The sequence below is a fragment of the Tupaia chinensis genome, unplaced genomic scaffold (genome assembly GCF_000334495.1).
Source record: "Tupaia chinensis unplaced genomic scaffold, TupChi_1.0 Scaffold000392_1, whole genome shotgun sequence".
In the NCBI taxonomy this organism is placed as follows: domain Eukaryota; kingdom Metazoa; phylum Chordata; class Mammalia; order Scandentia; family Tupaiidae; genus Tupaia; species Tupaia belangeri.
The window spans coordinates 3173131-3189204 of record NW_006159894.1 but is presented as its reverse complement, the minus strand read 5'-3'; the positions used below and the strand labels follow the sequence as shown (position 1 = coordinate 3189204).

The 16074-nt window shown below is 38.4% G+C and overlaps 1 pseudogene; it reads left to right on the top strand.

The window, feature by feature from the left end:
- Nucleotides 1-15095: 15095 nt before the first annotated feature.
- Nucleotides 15096-15501, top strand: LOC102497000 (60S ribosomal protein L32 pseudogene; annotated as a pseudogene).
- Nucleotides 15502-16074: the final 573 nt, after the last annotated feature.

Sequence of the window (16074 nt, the reverse complement as noted above, 5' to 3'; positions counted from 1 at the left end):
GCTATTTGCACAGTAACTCCAACAGAAGATTTTGCCCTGGTTGGATTCAAATGTCTAATTTTCTGTAGTATGAGGAATTGAACAGTATGTAGATGATCTAAGAATTATGCTCTTCCTTTTAAAACTCAAGTCCAAAGTCAACAGCATGCTCCCAACTTGAAAACATTCACAGGTCCAGCATTCAAGATCTAAAATTAAATTTAATTATCATCACTTTGAGATGTTCTATTAGAGGAAAGTCTGTGAGTCAACATGAGATGTCCTGCTAACCCTCTTATCGTCATTTGCAAAGTGGTCCGGCCAGAAACTCCTACTGGCACTACCGTCTGTGTGTGGAATAGGACACTGTATATGTGATACTCTCCTCTTGGACATATATTTTCTCAAACATCAAAAGCGATAAAATGATTTTCCTGAGTGACTGCTGGATACACCTTTTTGTATTTTAAAAATGTCCTTTCCACACTAGCAGAAACCCTGCTGCTCATTCACTCAGAACACCTCATGGGAAACTCTGAGAAATGCTTTATTTAGAAGCAATTCAGCCTGTGAGTCATGCAACTTTTTGCTGTGTTTTTCTTCTTCAGTTCTCCCACTATCATAAACATTTATATGAAGACAGGATATTTCACTGCATTTCAAGAGTCCATCCGCCACAGCTGCTGACTCCCCACCTGAAGTCATCAACTTTGGTGAAAAAAAAAAAAAAAAGCAAAGAAAAGTCTGGTTTTCTTTTAAATGCTGATAAAAGACAAACAAAAAAGGCAAGGAAAAAAGATGACCCTTGAGCAGAATCACCTTTTCACTGTGTGTTTCTCATGATTCTCTGTAAAGCATTGCTAGTTGAATAACATTGGAACTGGCCACATGACCAAAAGACACATTTTTATAAGATTAACAGAATTATCTTTTTAAACTTGTATTTATTTCTTCCATTAGTTAGAAAGACAGAGAGAGGAAAGAGACAGAAATGGCACCTCCAACAGAGTCTTGATGTTTCAGTCTATCCCATGTCTCAGCCAGCCCTGGATCACCGCATGTTCATGCCAGCATGCTGAGTAAGTTCTCTGGATGTGCGCCCATAGCCTTCCCATGTGGGTCAGCCCCAAAGAGCATTGCCACCATCCAGCATTCAAAATGAACAATATTTTAAAACAAAAAAAAATTACCAAGGACTTTGTCCTCTTCATCAGTCAGTGGAAAAATTATCCCTCCTCTTCTGGGGCAGATGTGGGAAGAAGAGAGAGGTAGTCAATGTAAAAAGCAGAGTTTGACTTTCTGATCACATTTTTCTTTTAAATGTTTCATTCAATTCAAGCCGGCAAGTAGTCATTTACTGAAAGTAGCAAACTCCAAATCTAAAACCTCTATTATTGTTTATTCCTTCTTAGTTCCAGGACAGGCTTCTGGATTTTTCAACATTTGATTAAATGACACATTTTGTTTATGATCCAGATTCTTTCTTTCTTTGTGCCAATGTCAATTCTTCTTTGATTAGTTTCCCACCATTTCCTTGCTTTTAGAAAAACAAACACCAACAAGAAAAAGTTCTTTATTTTTGTTTTTCCTCAAACACACAGCTATCTACTTTCTTTTTGGATACTTTGCCATTCGTGTTTTGATTACCCTTTGCCTCCAGTGCATCAGAAGGATACTGCCACGTTTCCCCTAGATATTGCTTAGTCACTGAAAGCTTTGCGTTTAATGGGTTTCTTTTCTTTATTATGATGGCAATACAAAGGAGACATTGGTGAGAATGTCTTGTTTGAAAAGTAAAAAAACAGTGCACATATATTCTTGCCTATCTTTCACTGGGTCTAGAACCTGAATATGAAAGGTAGAGGAAGATAATGAGATGCAGGGGTGGAGAGAAGAGGCTCCAGAGTCAGGCCACTGAAGTTTAAAACTCAACTCCATTTCTTACTAGCTGCATCAGCTTTGTAAAGTAACTATATCAAGCCTCGCTTTCTCCATCTGTAAAATGAGATAAAGAGAGAAACCTATCTCACCAGATTGTTGTGAACGTTAAATAACTGTTAGTATTACTACTTAGAACAATAGTTGGTACTGTTCTATAATAATAAATATTATAAAAATGTTGCAATTGAGAAGTTGGGACTATTGAGAAATACTCTAAAAGCTAGACATAGAAATTTTGCATATTCTGAATGGTGAATAAATCAGTGAAAATTATTAAAATGCATTTGATAAATATTTATTGAGTACTTATTATACTAAGTAATGTGATAAATGCAAGGATGCATACATCCAAAAGTATAGAATGTCCCCTAAAGTAGCTTAGATTCTTGGGAAACAGCTATGTATATAGTGGACAGAACAAGGCTGTGGGATCAGAGATTTCAGTTTAAATCCATTACATTCATGGAAAGGGGTTGGGAAAGTGAGTTTTCTCACTTGAACATGGGGATATTACCACTTTATAAGCTAGTTATGAAAAGTATTGGAGGCTTAGCCACAGTGGCACAAGCAGTAGGGTGCTTAACACTAATGCTGCATAATACTGAACCCCTATGAGAGGGCCCTAGTTTGGTTCTCAAGTTGACCTGAACAGGTAGGGCAGACCCATAGGTACACCCATGATCTTGGCTGGTTAGAAGCTAGGGGGAGGATCTCAGCATGGAGACCCTTTCAGTGATCCCTGACTCTAAATAAATGAATAAATGCACGAATAACTAAAATAAGTAATGGAGAATTCAGAGCATATGTATAGTAAGGACTCAATGAATAAGATATGTTGCATATTACATATGCATATATCTATTCTGTATCTATGTCTTTACTGAGGGAAAGAGAAGGATTATGGTATGAGATGATAGTTGCTCTGGTATATTTGTTCCAGGTTAAGTTAACATTCATAATGAGGGTCTGAAGCCTACCTGGAGAATTCCAGGAGGAGGCAAGGAGCAGAGACAACAAAGACAATTAAACATCTGCCCTTGTCGGAGAGCAGGTGTCCTATGTTCAGGGGTGTGAAGACTAGAAGAACTGGTGAATTTGGGGACAACCAAGAGTTATGGGGACCAGCAGTTAGCGTAATGGCTGTGTCACTGGACTCCCACGTAGTTGACCGCTGTTTGCATCCTGGACCCGGTGGCTTAAAACTCACGCTGGGCGCGTGTGCGTGCGTGCCCAAGATCCCGAGAGGAGAATGGAGGAGAAGGGATTGCGGCATGGCCACTCCCCCTGGGGGGTGATTTCTCGCTTTCTGTCTCTCTGTCTCTCTCTGTCTGGCGAGTGCACGCGCCCTATTGCAAAAACCTCTCCAAAAAAAGAAAAAAAAGAGTTCACTGTTATGAAAAATAAAATGTGAGGTAGAGAGATGGTAGAAATGATGTTGCCCACATGGATAGAGACTAACGTACATCTTTGTCAAAATGTCAGTCTTAATGAGGCCTTCTTTGACCACCCTTTTTAAAAATGATCCTCTCCTTCAGCATTTCCAGAATCCTGCCCTACTTTGTTTTTCTCCAGGTTATCTTCTATGCCTTTTATACACGTCACCATCTAAATCTAAATCTAAATCTAAATCTAAATCTAAATCTATGTATACATATACACACATGTACAGATGGCCCCTAATTTATAATGAATTGACTTACAATTCTTTTTGGTTTTACAATGTATCTGTCATAAGTAACCCCATTGTAAGTCTTAGAGCACCTATACAAACACATACATATATATAACATACATGAATATGTTATACATACACATACACATGACTTATTTTACCTTTCTTCTCAGCAGAATAAAAGTTCTGAAAGAACAAGGGCTTTGTTCACTGCTATCTCTCCAACATCTGAATCAGTACCTAACAGATAGTAGGTGCTCAGGAAATGTTGACTGAACTAAATAAATGAATGTACAGCCTTCTCTGGTGGGAAAAACGTGAGCTTATGCTTTGGACAAAAAACCTCAGAGAATTCTAAGCGAAGGAACATGTGGTCATGTTTTCCTGTTGCAGTCCTCTGGAAGCACTGTGAAGATACACTACTGAAGACTCCTTTCAGTAATCTGAGCCAACTGCATAAGGGCCAGACCTATGGAGTAAGTGAAGTGGAAAACCAGATGAGAGACTTGGAAGAAACAGATGGCAGAATGGGATGATGAATTGGAAGGGACAAAGAGAAAGTAGACAGGTGGAATTCCCTCAGTGTCTGACTTAAGAAAATGAGGGTTATACGCTGAGAAAGGAAATAAGTATGAGTCAATGAAGTCAAGAAATTTTTTTACATACTTTTACTCCAGAGCCATTTGATGGCATAGTGGTTAAGTTGCTGGACTCCCAAAAGAAAAACCGCAGTTTGAGTCCTGGACCTGGCAGCTTGAAATGCACACTGGGCACATGTGCATATGTACACAAAATCCCAAAAGGAGATTGGAGGAGAAGGGATTGCAGCATGGCCATTCCTCCTGGGGAATGGTTTCTTACTTTCTCTTTTACTGTCTCTCTATCTCTCTGTCTCGTGTACAAACCCTGTGGCAAAAGCCTAATTTAAAAAATCTTACTCCAAAAAGATTCAGAGACATCATAGATGGTCTGTAGTTGACAACCAATTGATTGAAAGCATAAGGAATGAAATTAGTTGGTAAAATTCTATTTAATTATTAAGTATATAGCTTCCTGAATTACTTGTGATCTAAGAAAGGTGATGAGACTTAAGAAAATGTCTTACTTGACAGAAACAGGTAGGAGTCATCAAAAAAATTCTGTGAAGATCAAATAACTTCTTTTTTTTTTTTGTGGAGAGGTTTTTGCTATAAGGCACATGCACTCGCCAGACAGACAGACAGATAGAAAGCGAGAAATCACCCCCCAGAGGGGATGGCCACGCTGCAATCCCTTCTCCTCCATTCTCCTCTCGGGATCTTGGGCATGCACGCACACGCACCTGGAGTGAGTCTAAGCCACCGGGTCTGGGAGTAGAACTGTGGTCGACTACATGGGAGTCCAGTGACATAGCCATTACGCTAACTGCTGGTCCCAAGATCAAATAGCTTCTTGAAAGCCTTTTTTTTTTCTTACTTTACATTATTGTTGCCTGTTTGCAGAGTATGCTTTGTATGCATAAAACTTGTCTTCACAGTTGCGAGTACTATATTCTATTTTCTGGCATCCATGAAAGAAGTTAAAGAACCAGTAAAGTAAAGAAATAAAATCCAATAGGTTTCCATCAGAATTGTTCTTTGAAGACCTTCAGGGAGACCTTCAGGAAAATGTGATGTCACATTCAGGACATCCCAAACCTGTATGGTTATCCAGCTAGACATAAACGTAATGAACAGCTTCCACAAGTAGATCTATGGCCAAGCCATCAGCACCCAATCCTGGTTTGCACTAAATTGCTGATCAGGATGCTAAGTGGTTTTGCTTTCTAAAGAGGGGTAGAGTCCCAGGAGGCCATGTGTTTGGTATGGCAGGATGAAGTGTTTTCCAATGACCTGCCAGACACTGGAGTTCAATGACCTTAGGCAATGGCAGGTCCAGCAACAGTGGCCATCCTAGACTGGAATGGAAGCAGTGATGGTGTGAGCCCAGAATGAGGCATTGTTTCTATCTCCTGGTGAACGGATCTTCACAGAGTTTAGCTGATAGAAATGGAAGCCTTATTCATAGCTAAGAAAATATGTATATTTTGGTCTTCACTCTAAAATGAGCATAGAACATCCATTGTGCATGAAATTGGGTGAATTAAATGTAATAAGACTATTAACACATTGCCTGAAGAAGAAGGTTCAATCAGTGGTTGTTAGATTCACAGTCTTGTCGGTGTTTGACCCCATTTCTACATCAGGGATGATGAAATGTACAAGTGTTATAGGAGGCATGTTGAAATCTGTTCTTTTTTTAATTTTTATATTTAATCTTTTTTATTATTGTATATTTTTACATGCTTTGAATGAATGTCAGTTTTATCACAGAGACCATACTCCTCCACTACTTAGTAATATGATATATTCAGTGTAGACATTCAAACATAGAATGAATAACTACAGAATACACATCCATTAAAACTGTTTGTAGGGTTTTCCTCCCTTTTATAAATGGGAAAGACAGAAGATAATATTATAATAGTAGTAGCAATCCTCAGATGTATAAAGTCTTGAAGAATAAAATATTCCATTAACATCAGTGAAAGTAATTGCTTTTGAAGTTTGATTTTTAGGAAAAATATAAAACTTAGAATAATCTCATTAACTAGTTGTTCATTAAGATGAGTAGTTATGTTTTCATGGAAGTGGCATCAGTCTAATAGCACTAGTTGACTTCGGTTATTATACTTACTTTGATATAGTCTTCAAGGGCCTCAATTTCCTGATTTGTAACTTGGGTTAGTAAAGCTGTGTCACGCTGGAGTATTTGAAATCAATGTCTGAATAAGATCACATTCTGTAAACAAGATACCTTGCTGCTCATCTTATAAAGGAGTTCTGTGAAGTGCTTCCCACCTGAGCCAACAGGTCCTCTCAACAAGGTTGTATCGTAAGTAGATGCAGATGAGAAAATGGAAATTGGGAAAGATTAAACAAGTTGACCAAGCTAGTTACTGCCACAGGTGGGGATTCAATCTCAAGTTTATCTGACTTTATAATCAAGAAATGAATCGTGTGGTTGCTTCAGCAAATTCAGTGATTTCCTGATAGGTGAATGATTGGGAGCTGATTGGGAATTAATCTCAGGATTCATTAACTTAGGTGACTTCATGCAGGTTCAGTTGAAATTTTTTTTATAATTTCATAATTTTATTTAAATTACCCATATCCAAATCTGAGTTCTCATTCAGGCATTCAGAAAGTTCTCTCTGTCATTATTGTGAGTGTTTTCTCTCATCCTTATGGAATGGCCAGAGCTCAGAAGATCTATTTTTTTTATTTAATTTTATTTATTACTATCAAAGAAAGTACAAAACATTTAAGAAGTGCTATGCTTAACATGAAGACATTTCGAACTTCATAAATGATTTGGTCAGTTTTCTTTTCTTTTTTTTTTAAAGAGAAATTTTTGCTACACAGTGTGTGTGCTTGCCAGAGAAACAGAGTGAGACAGAGAGACAGAAAGTGAGAAATCACCCCTCAAGGGGGATGGCCATGCCACAACCCTTTCTCCTCCATTCTCCTCTCAGGATTTTGGGCACACATGCTCATGTGCCTGGCGTGAGTTTTAAGTTGCCAGGTCCGGGACTCAAACAATGATAGACTATGTAGAAATCCAGCAACATAAACATTATGCCATCTGTTGGTCCCTAGTTTTCTAAATAATCATCTTCTTTTTTGGGGGGGGGAAGAGGTTTTTGCTATAGGGCGCGTGTGCTCGCCAGACAGACAGAGAGAGACACAGAGACAGAAAGTGAGAAATCAACCCCCGGGGGGATGGTCACGCCGCAATCCCTTCTCCTCCATTCTCCTCTCGGGATCTTGGGCACGCACGCACACACGCCCACCGTGCGTTTTAAGCCATCGGGTCCGGGACACAAACTGCAGTCGACCAGGGGGGAGTCCAGCAACATAGCCACTATGCTAACTGCTGGTTCCCTAAATAAACATCTTTAACAAAAATTTATACACTTTCAAAACTATGTAATTTTTTATGACTCATCATTGTCTGTAATATTATTAATACTATGCAAAATAATGTATTGTTGGAAGGAATTCTTTTTCTCTACATTGTTTTTTACAAATTGTGCTCCTATTTATGACTTTCACAGATTTGTTTGTTTGTTTCCCAAAAAAATGCATCACTGATTTTTTTAGTGGAAATATGAATGAAAAATCTGGCTATATTTTAAAAATTCACTTCATGACAAAATTTACAAAGCTTCAAATTTAGCGGGAAGTCCCACTAAACACGATATATCAGCATCTAGTCTAACTTTTGACTTTTCTCTCAGTCAACTCAATAATTTGGAACAAATCGTAGATATAAATCTCCATTTGTAGTTTAAAACAAAAAATTGTTTTATGTTCAGTTCATCAATTTCCCACTTCCAAGGCCTCTTTTCTCTCAATAGTTTCTGAGGGCTTTTTTTCTTTATGTCACTTTTCTTTGTAATTTGTCCTTTATGACTCAATTTCTGCATCAAACGCTGGTTATGTACTATGTCTTGTCATTCCCTGTATAATAAATCTAGAATATACTGTGGTGAGAACAAATTTTTGTTTCTCCCTTTTCTTCTTTTCTCCTATTCCCAAAGCAAAGAATCCGGAAGAGCAATGCTTCCCAGCAATCTTTGATTGGAGAAGAAGCTGTTGGAGAGCATTCTTCTCCTTTTATTTCATTCCACTTGAATCTATGACTGTTAAGTTTTCCATGTCCTTATACTGACTCAACAAATATACCCAAGGGTATTTCCATCCTCTCATCATTAGTTCATTTTCTTTGCTTATTCATTCCCAGTTGCTTCATGGATGGAGCCAAGATACCAGTGACAAATGAGTCAGTCCTCTTTCAGGAATCCCCAGCATTTTCTATCTGCTGACTCACCTAACAGTTTTCTGTGTTCACCTGCTGAGAAAATGGCTGTAGCCTAACACATATGACTTTGGACTCCCCGAAGGCTCCTGAAACTTATATGCAATTGCAAAAACTCTGATCTGAACAAAGCCCTTTTGCTTGTTTTTCTTTGGCATTTTTCTTTCTTTGAATGAGCATCTTGACAGATGAATTTGTCTCAGTCATCTCTGAATCACCAGTGACTACCATAAAACCTGGAGTACAATGAAATAACTATATTCAATAACTATTTCTTAAATGGTGGAATCAGTGATCTTGATAAACCTGTTTTGTAACATGTGATTCTACTGTCTTTAATGTACACAGGACTAAAAGAAGTTAATTTCCAATTTCACCTATAGCAATATTTAGACATATTACTAACAATGTTACATTCGTAAATATAAATTATTCTTCTAAAGTTTCGTGGTATAGTTATTACAGTACTACCAATTTAAACTTCCAAACAACAGAGAAATAGGAAAAAACAGCCACTACATTTTATATAATTAATACACAGAAGTCATTGACTTGGATTTACTGAATTTGTATGCATAACAAAACTTACACACACACACACACACACACAGACAGACACACACACAATTTACATTAATTACTGTATATCTTTATAATGTACAACATGGCTTTTCCCAGCATGAATACAGTGCATGTTAGTCAAGTCAAAGTCATTACCATATACATATCATCAACAGATAACTTTTCACTTTTGTGTCTATTAAATGCTGTGCTTGTTCTTTCCCTGATCCTCTCCCTCTCACCTCCTATTATCCACCTCCTATTACCCACCTTCTCCTATACTGTCTCTAATATTTACAGTTACCCTCTCTGGTATTATACCTTCCAATCTTTCAGTTTCTGCTACAAAGCGCAGACACTGGGTGTATAGTAAGTGGGGACATACAACGCCTGTCTTTCATAGTCTGGCCTGCTTTACTTAGCATTAAATCTTCCTTATTTGTCCACTTTGTTTTTTATGGCTGAGTAGTCCATAGAGTACATGTTACTTTATGAGTTATTGTAGTTGTAAATATGGGAAAACGTTTTTTGGAAGATAAAAGCTTAGACCAATATCTAGAAATTAATTAAGTGCCTGAATTCTTGGGGTTACTCATATAGGATGGGTATGGCAATTAAATCATAAAAAGACCAAGAAGAGTTAAGCAGTTGAATAAAATCTACCTAAGGTTTTACCACCTTATTCATGATCTTCTCTTAAGCTGGCCTTCCTTGTACCCATTCCTTGTTTCTTTCTCTGCATAGTAATCAACCCAACTCTTTTAGCCATACTAACCTCTTTCTGCAAATGTGCAGCATGCATTTCATTAAGTAACGATACACATTGTGTCAGGGCGTCCCTACGACCATCCTCAGATTTGATAATTCACTAGAAAGACTCACAGCACTCTGCACGGAGACATCCTCAGAGCTACAATTATACTGAAAGGATATTAAAAGAAATTAGCAAGGTAAAAAGGCACATGAGGTGAAGTCCAGAGAAAACCAGGCACCAAGAAACACATATGACTTTGGACTCCCCGAAGGCTCCTGAAACTTATATGCAATTGCAAAAACTCTGATCTGAACAAAGCCCTTTTGCTTGTTTTTCTTTGGCATTTTTCTTTCTTTGAATGAGCATCTTGACAGATGAATTTGTCTCAGTCATCTCTGAATCACCAGTGACTACCATAAAACCTGGAGTACAATGAAATAACTATATTCAATAACTATTTCTTAAATGGTGGAATCAGTGATCTTGATAAACCTGTTTTGTAACATGTGATTCTACTGTCTTTAATGTACACAGGACTAAAAGAAGTTAATTTCCAATTTCACCTATAGCAATATTTAGACATATTACTAACAATGTTACATTCGTAAATATAAATTATTCTTCTAAAGTTTCGTGGTATAGTTATTACAGTACTACCAATTTAAACTTCCAAACAACAGAGAAATAGGAAAAAACAGCCACTACATTTTATATAATTAATACACAGAAGTCATTGACTTGGATTTACTGAATTTGTATGCATAACAAAACTTACACACACACACACACACACACAGACAGACACACACACAATTTACATTAATTACTGTATATCTTTATAATGTACAACATGGCTTTTCCCAGCATGAATACAGTGCATGTTAGTCAAGTCAAAGTCATTACCATATACATATCATCAACAGATAACTTTTCACTTTTGTGTCTATTAAATGCTGTGCTTGTTCTTTCCCTGATCCTCTCCCTCTCACCTCCTATTATCCACCTCCTATTACCCACCTTCTCCTATACTGTCTCTAATATTTACAGTTACCCTCTCTGGTATTATACCTTCCAATCTTTCAGTTTCTGCTACAAAGCGCAGACACTGGGTGTATAGTAAGTGGGGACATACAACGCCTGTCTTTCATAGTCTGGCCTGCTTTACTTAGCATTAAATCTTCCTTATTTGTCCACTTTGTTTTTTATGGCTGAGTAGTCCATAGAGTACATGTTACTTTATGAGTTATTGTAGTTGTAAATATGGGAAAACGTTTTTTGGAAGATAAAAGCTTAGACCAATATCTAGAAATTAATTAAGTGCCTGAATTCTTGGGGTTACTCATATAGGATGGGTATGGCAATTAAATCATAAAAAGACCAAGAAGAGTTAAGCAGTTGAATAAAATCTACCTAAGGTTTTACCACCTTATTCATGATCTTCTCTTAAGCTGGCCTTCCTTGTACCCATTCCTTGTTTCTTTCTCTGCATAGTAATCAACCCAACTCTTTTAGCCATACTAACCTCTTTCTGCAAATGTGCAGCATGCATTTCATTAAGTAACGATACACATTGTGTCAGGGCGTCCCTACGACCATCCTCAGATTTGATAATTCACTAGAAAGACTCACAGCACTCTGCACGGAGACATCCTCAGAGCTACAATTATACTGAAAGGATATTAAAAGAAATTAGCAAGGTAAAAAGGCACATGAGGTGAAGTCCAGAGAAAACCAGGCACCAAGAGTCCTCCCTCCAGTGCAGCTACCCAGGCCAGTACAACTACACAGGATATGGTGAACTACTCAGTGTTGAATTGTGACAATATGTATGAACACCCTATCAAGGAAGCTCATTAGTGTCTGGGTACCCAAGGGATTTATTTGGGACTGGTGATATAGGCATTTTGTTCTAACGCATATCAAGATTATGGACTCTCAAAAGGAAAACAGGTGTTCGGCAAAAATCACATTGTGTTTACGAACACTTTAAGCACAGTACACCATCCTTATCAATTAGAGAATGGTGGCAGCACTACTAAAATCCAAATCTCTAGACTAGGTTGGCCAAGGGTCTACTTTGTATATAGGCATTTCTAAGGACAGCAATCTCAGACGTCCTGTGTTTCCTGTATTCTGTACACATGTATATACCAACCTCGTTGTCTTTTCCTATTTTGGGACATTTCATTCTCTCAGCACCAGCTGTCTGCATCACTGACTTTATCATTCAGCCTGAACATGAACGGCATCTGCTGAGAGATGCTGTACCTGTGGATCCCAATGGGACTAGCCCCCTGCCAAGTCATTCTGCCATATTTTTAGTCCTCTCAAAGTGGTAATCTTCATGACAGGGATCTTTATCTGTTTTGTTCTTTATTCTATGCCTGGAACTTAAAAAGAGTATCCAGTTCTTAAGTAGAAGCTCAATAAATATCTATAGAACTAATTGAGTAACAGCACTGTCCAGAAGTAATTTGTTCACTTATGTGTTGACTTTATTGATTATAGAGCATAGGCACATACACATGAGAGTGAGAGAGGACGAGATGAGCACCTTCCACAAGGTCTGCTTATCTCAAAGCTCTCTTCTAGTCCTTTAGCCTGTCAGATGTTGGGAACTTGTACAGATGTCTGTTGTGTTTCAGGCTGACTGGCCTAGGGATTCAAATTGTGAGATCCAGTTTCTCATGAGCAGCATGCTACCATCAGCCCTACGTGTTGACTAGAATATTGCCAGAATACTTTGCATCCTGGAATGTAACTTTCATTAGATCAGAGACTTCCCTGTCTTGTCTGCTGCCATATCACTAGTACATAGAAAGTTTTTCATGAATATTTGAGTTTATATGAACACGCACCACACACTTGCATACACATAGATTGTACTTTTCTCAAAGCATAGTTACTATTCTACATTTTCTGGTCTATTTGTGAGTGAGATAGGATGGTATTATTCCCTGAATTCAAGACTCTCAAAAGGAAAACAGATGTTCAGCATAAATCACATTGTGTTTACAAACACTTTAGGCTCAATACGCCATCCTTATCAATTAGAAAATCGTGGCAGCACTACCAAAATCCAAATTTCCTTTGGTAAGAATTGATGGAACAACTACTAGTGTTTCATACATGTACCACAGCAGCTGCTAGAGATTCACAGATGACTTCACAAATCCATCACCGGATTTAAGTGCTCACAGACGAGCAGGGTTATACAGGCACATGAATGAGTCATTATACAGAACGTGTAGTGATATAGATATGTAGGTATCTTGTTAGATACACATATAGATACATATAAGTCTGATATGTATATCTATATCACATGAAAATATATGTGTTGGAAAGTAAATAATAGAGGTGGGCATAAAGTTTTATTTGCACAGAAGAGAGAAGGCTTAGCCTACCCTATGGAGGAATAAGAGGCATCCAGGAAGAGGTAATCCCTGAGCTGAATCAATAACTCTTCAAGGATAATTGGGGTAGAAAGGAGTTGGAGGAAGCATTCAAGGCAAGACATATCAGAAAGTTCAGGAGTTCCATATTGATGGTACATGTAAGAAGAGTGGAAAGAATTTCCTGGGGAGGTAGACAAAAGATCATTCTGAGGGTTTGATTTTTGCTTCAGAGGTTATAGCAGTCACTGAAGGGTTCATTCAAGGAACATGCCATGTTTTGGTTTGATTTGGGATTGGGTACCTCAGGTGACCTCAGGGAATGGTTTTCAGAGGAACAATGCTGATGAAATGAAGAATGGTTTAGAGACCCTTGCACTACTCCAGGCAAGAAATGACTGAAGTTCACAAAAACAGATGGAGTTGACATGCATGATTCAAATTGTGAGATCCAGTTTCTCATGAGCAGCATGCTACCATCAGCCCTACGTGTTGACTAGAATATTGCCAGAATACTTTGCATCCTGGAATGTAACTTTCATTAGATCAGAGACTTCCCTGTCTTGTCTGCTGCCATATCACTAGTACATAGAAAGTTTTTCATGAATATTTGAGTTTATATGAACACGCACCACACACTTGCATACACATAGATTGTACTTTTCTCAAAGCATAGTTACTATTCTACATTTTCTGGTCTATTTGTGAGTGAGATAGGATGGTATTATTCCCTGAATTCAAGACTCTCAAAAGGAAAACAGATGTTCAGCATAAATCACATTGTGTTTACAAACACTTTAGGCTCAATACGCCATCCTTATCAATTAGAAAATCGTGGCAGCACTACCAAAATCCAAATTTCCTTTGGTAAGAATTGATGGAACAACTACTAGTGTTTCATACATGTACCACAGCAGCTGCTAGAGATTCACAGATGACTTCACAAATCCATCACCGGATTTAAGTGCTCACAGACGAGCAGGGTTATACAGGCACATGAATGAGTCATTATACAGAACGTGTAGTGATATAGATATGTAGGTATCTTGTTAGATACACATATAGATACATATAAGTCTGATATGTATATCTATATCACATGAAAATATATGTGTTGGAAAGTAAATAATAGAGGTGGGCATAAAGTTTTATTTGCACAGAAGAGAGAAGGCTTAGCCTACCCTATGGAGGAATAAGAGGCATCCAGGAAGAGGTAATCCCTGAGCTGAATCAATAACTCTTCAAGGATAATTGGGGTAGAAAGGAGTTGGAGGAAGCATTCAAGGCAAGACATATCAGAAAGTTCAGGAGTTCCATATTGATGGTACATGTAAGAAGAGTGGAAAGAATTTCCTGGGGAGGTAGACAAAAGATCATTCTGAGGGTTTGATTTTTGCTTCAGAGGTTATAGCAGTCACTGAAGGGTTCATTCAAGGAACATGCCATGTTTTGGTTTGATTTGGGATTGGGTACCTCAGGTGACCTCAGGGAATGGTTTTCAGAGGAACAATGCTGATGAAATGAAGAATGGTTTAGAGACCCTTGCACTACTCCAGGCAAGAAATGACTGAAGTTCACAAAAACGGATGGAGTTGACATGCATGTGGGGGGGGAGGGGAGAAGGGGAGCAGAATCGAGAAATAACCAGAAATTAATTTTTTTAAAGAATTAGATATGGAGTCTTAGTCTGTTTTCTGCTGCTATAACAGAATATGTGAGATTTGATAATATATAACGGATAGAAATGTATTTGCCTCATGATTTTAGAGGTTGGAAAGTCCCTAGAGCATGATTTAGCATCTAGTGAGGGTCTTGTAGCAGTACAACATGGTGGGAGGGCTCTCTCTTCCTGGGTGCTGCCTGTGGAGGTGGTGGCCATCTCCTACCCAGCATTATGGCTGCCCTCAGACCCCTTAGGAAACTGAAGATCATCAAAAAGAAGACCAAGAAGTTTGTCTGGCACCAGTCAGACCAATATGTCAAAATTAAGCGCAACTGGTGGAAACCCATAGGTATTGACAACAGGTGTGGAGGAGGTTTAAGGATCAGATCTTGATGCCCAACATTGGTTATGGAGCAATAAGAAAACAAAGCACATGCTGCCCAGCAGCTTCCGGAAATTCCTGGTCCATAACGTCAAGAAGCTGGAAGTGCTGCTGATGTGCAGTAAGTCTTACTGTGCTGAGATCGCTCACAGCGTCTCCTCCAAGAACCGCAAGGTCATCGTGGGAATAGCAGCCCAGCTGGCCATCAGAGTCACCAATCCCAGTGCCAGACTGTGCAGTGAAGAAAATGAGTAGACTACTTATGCATACATTTTATTTGATTCTAAATGAAACCACAACCCCACCCTCCACCCCTCCGCAAAAAAAAAAAAAAAACATGGTGGGAGGCATCATACGGTGATGGGGTAGGCACACGTGACAGACAAAAGGGAGCATAAGAGCTAGAAAGAGGCCAGGCTTGCTTTTACAACTACTCAATCTTAAGATAACAAACCCATTCCCATGACCACCCATTAATTCATCAATCTATTAATCCATCACTGATGCATTAAGGATTGTTTCCAATACAAGAATTTGTGAGGCATTGGGGCCACAGTAATGGTTAAATGTGAAGAATACAGTAGGCAAAATGATGGACATACACTATTTTTCTCTATATTATGTGAATTTTTTTCAAACTAAAAAAGGAATTATTTGTGTAAACGTGTGCTGAAACCCTAATTCAACAGAGTGGGGAGGACCAAAAGGAAGGTTTTTTTTCTTATACTAGTGTATGTGAGAAAGCAAGAACTGTTATTTAGGAAACTGCCAGAATCACAACCTTGTGTGAAGACCACTGCAACCTGACTTCTGCAAACATCTGCCCAG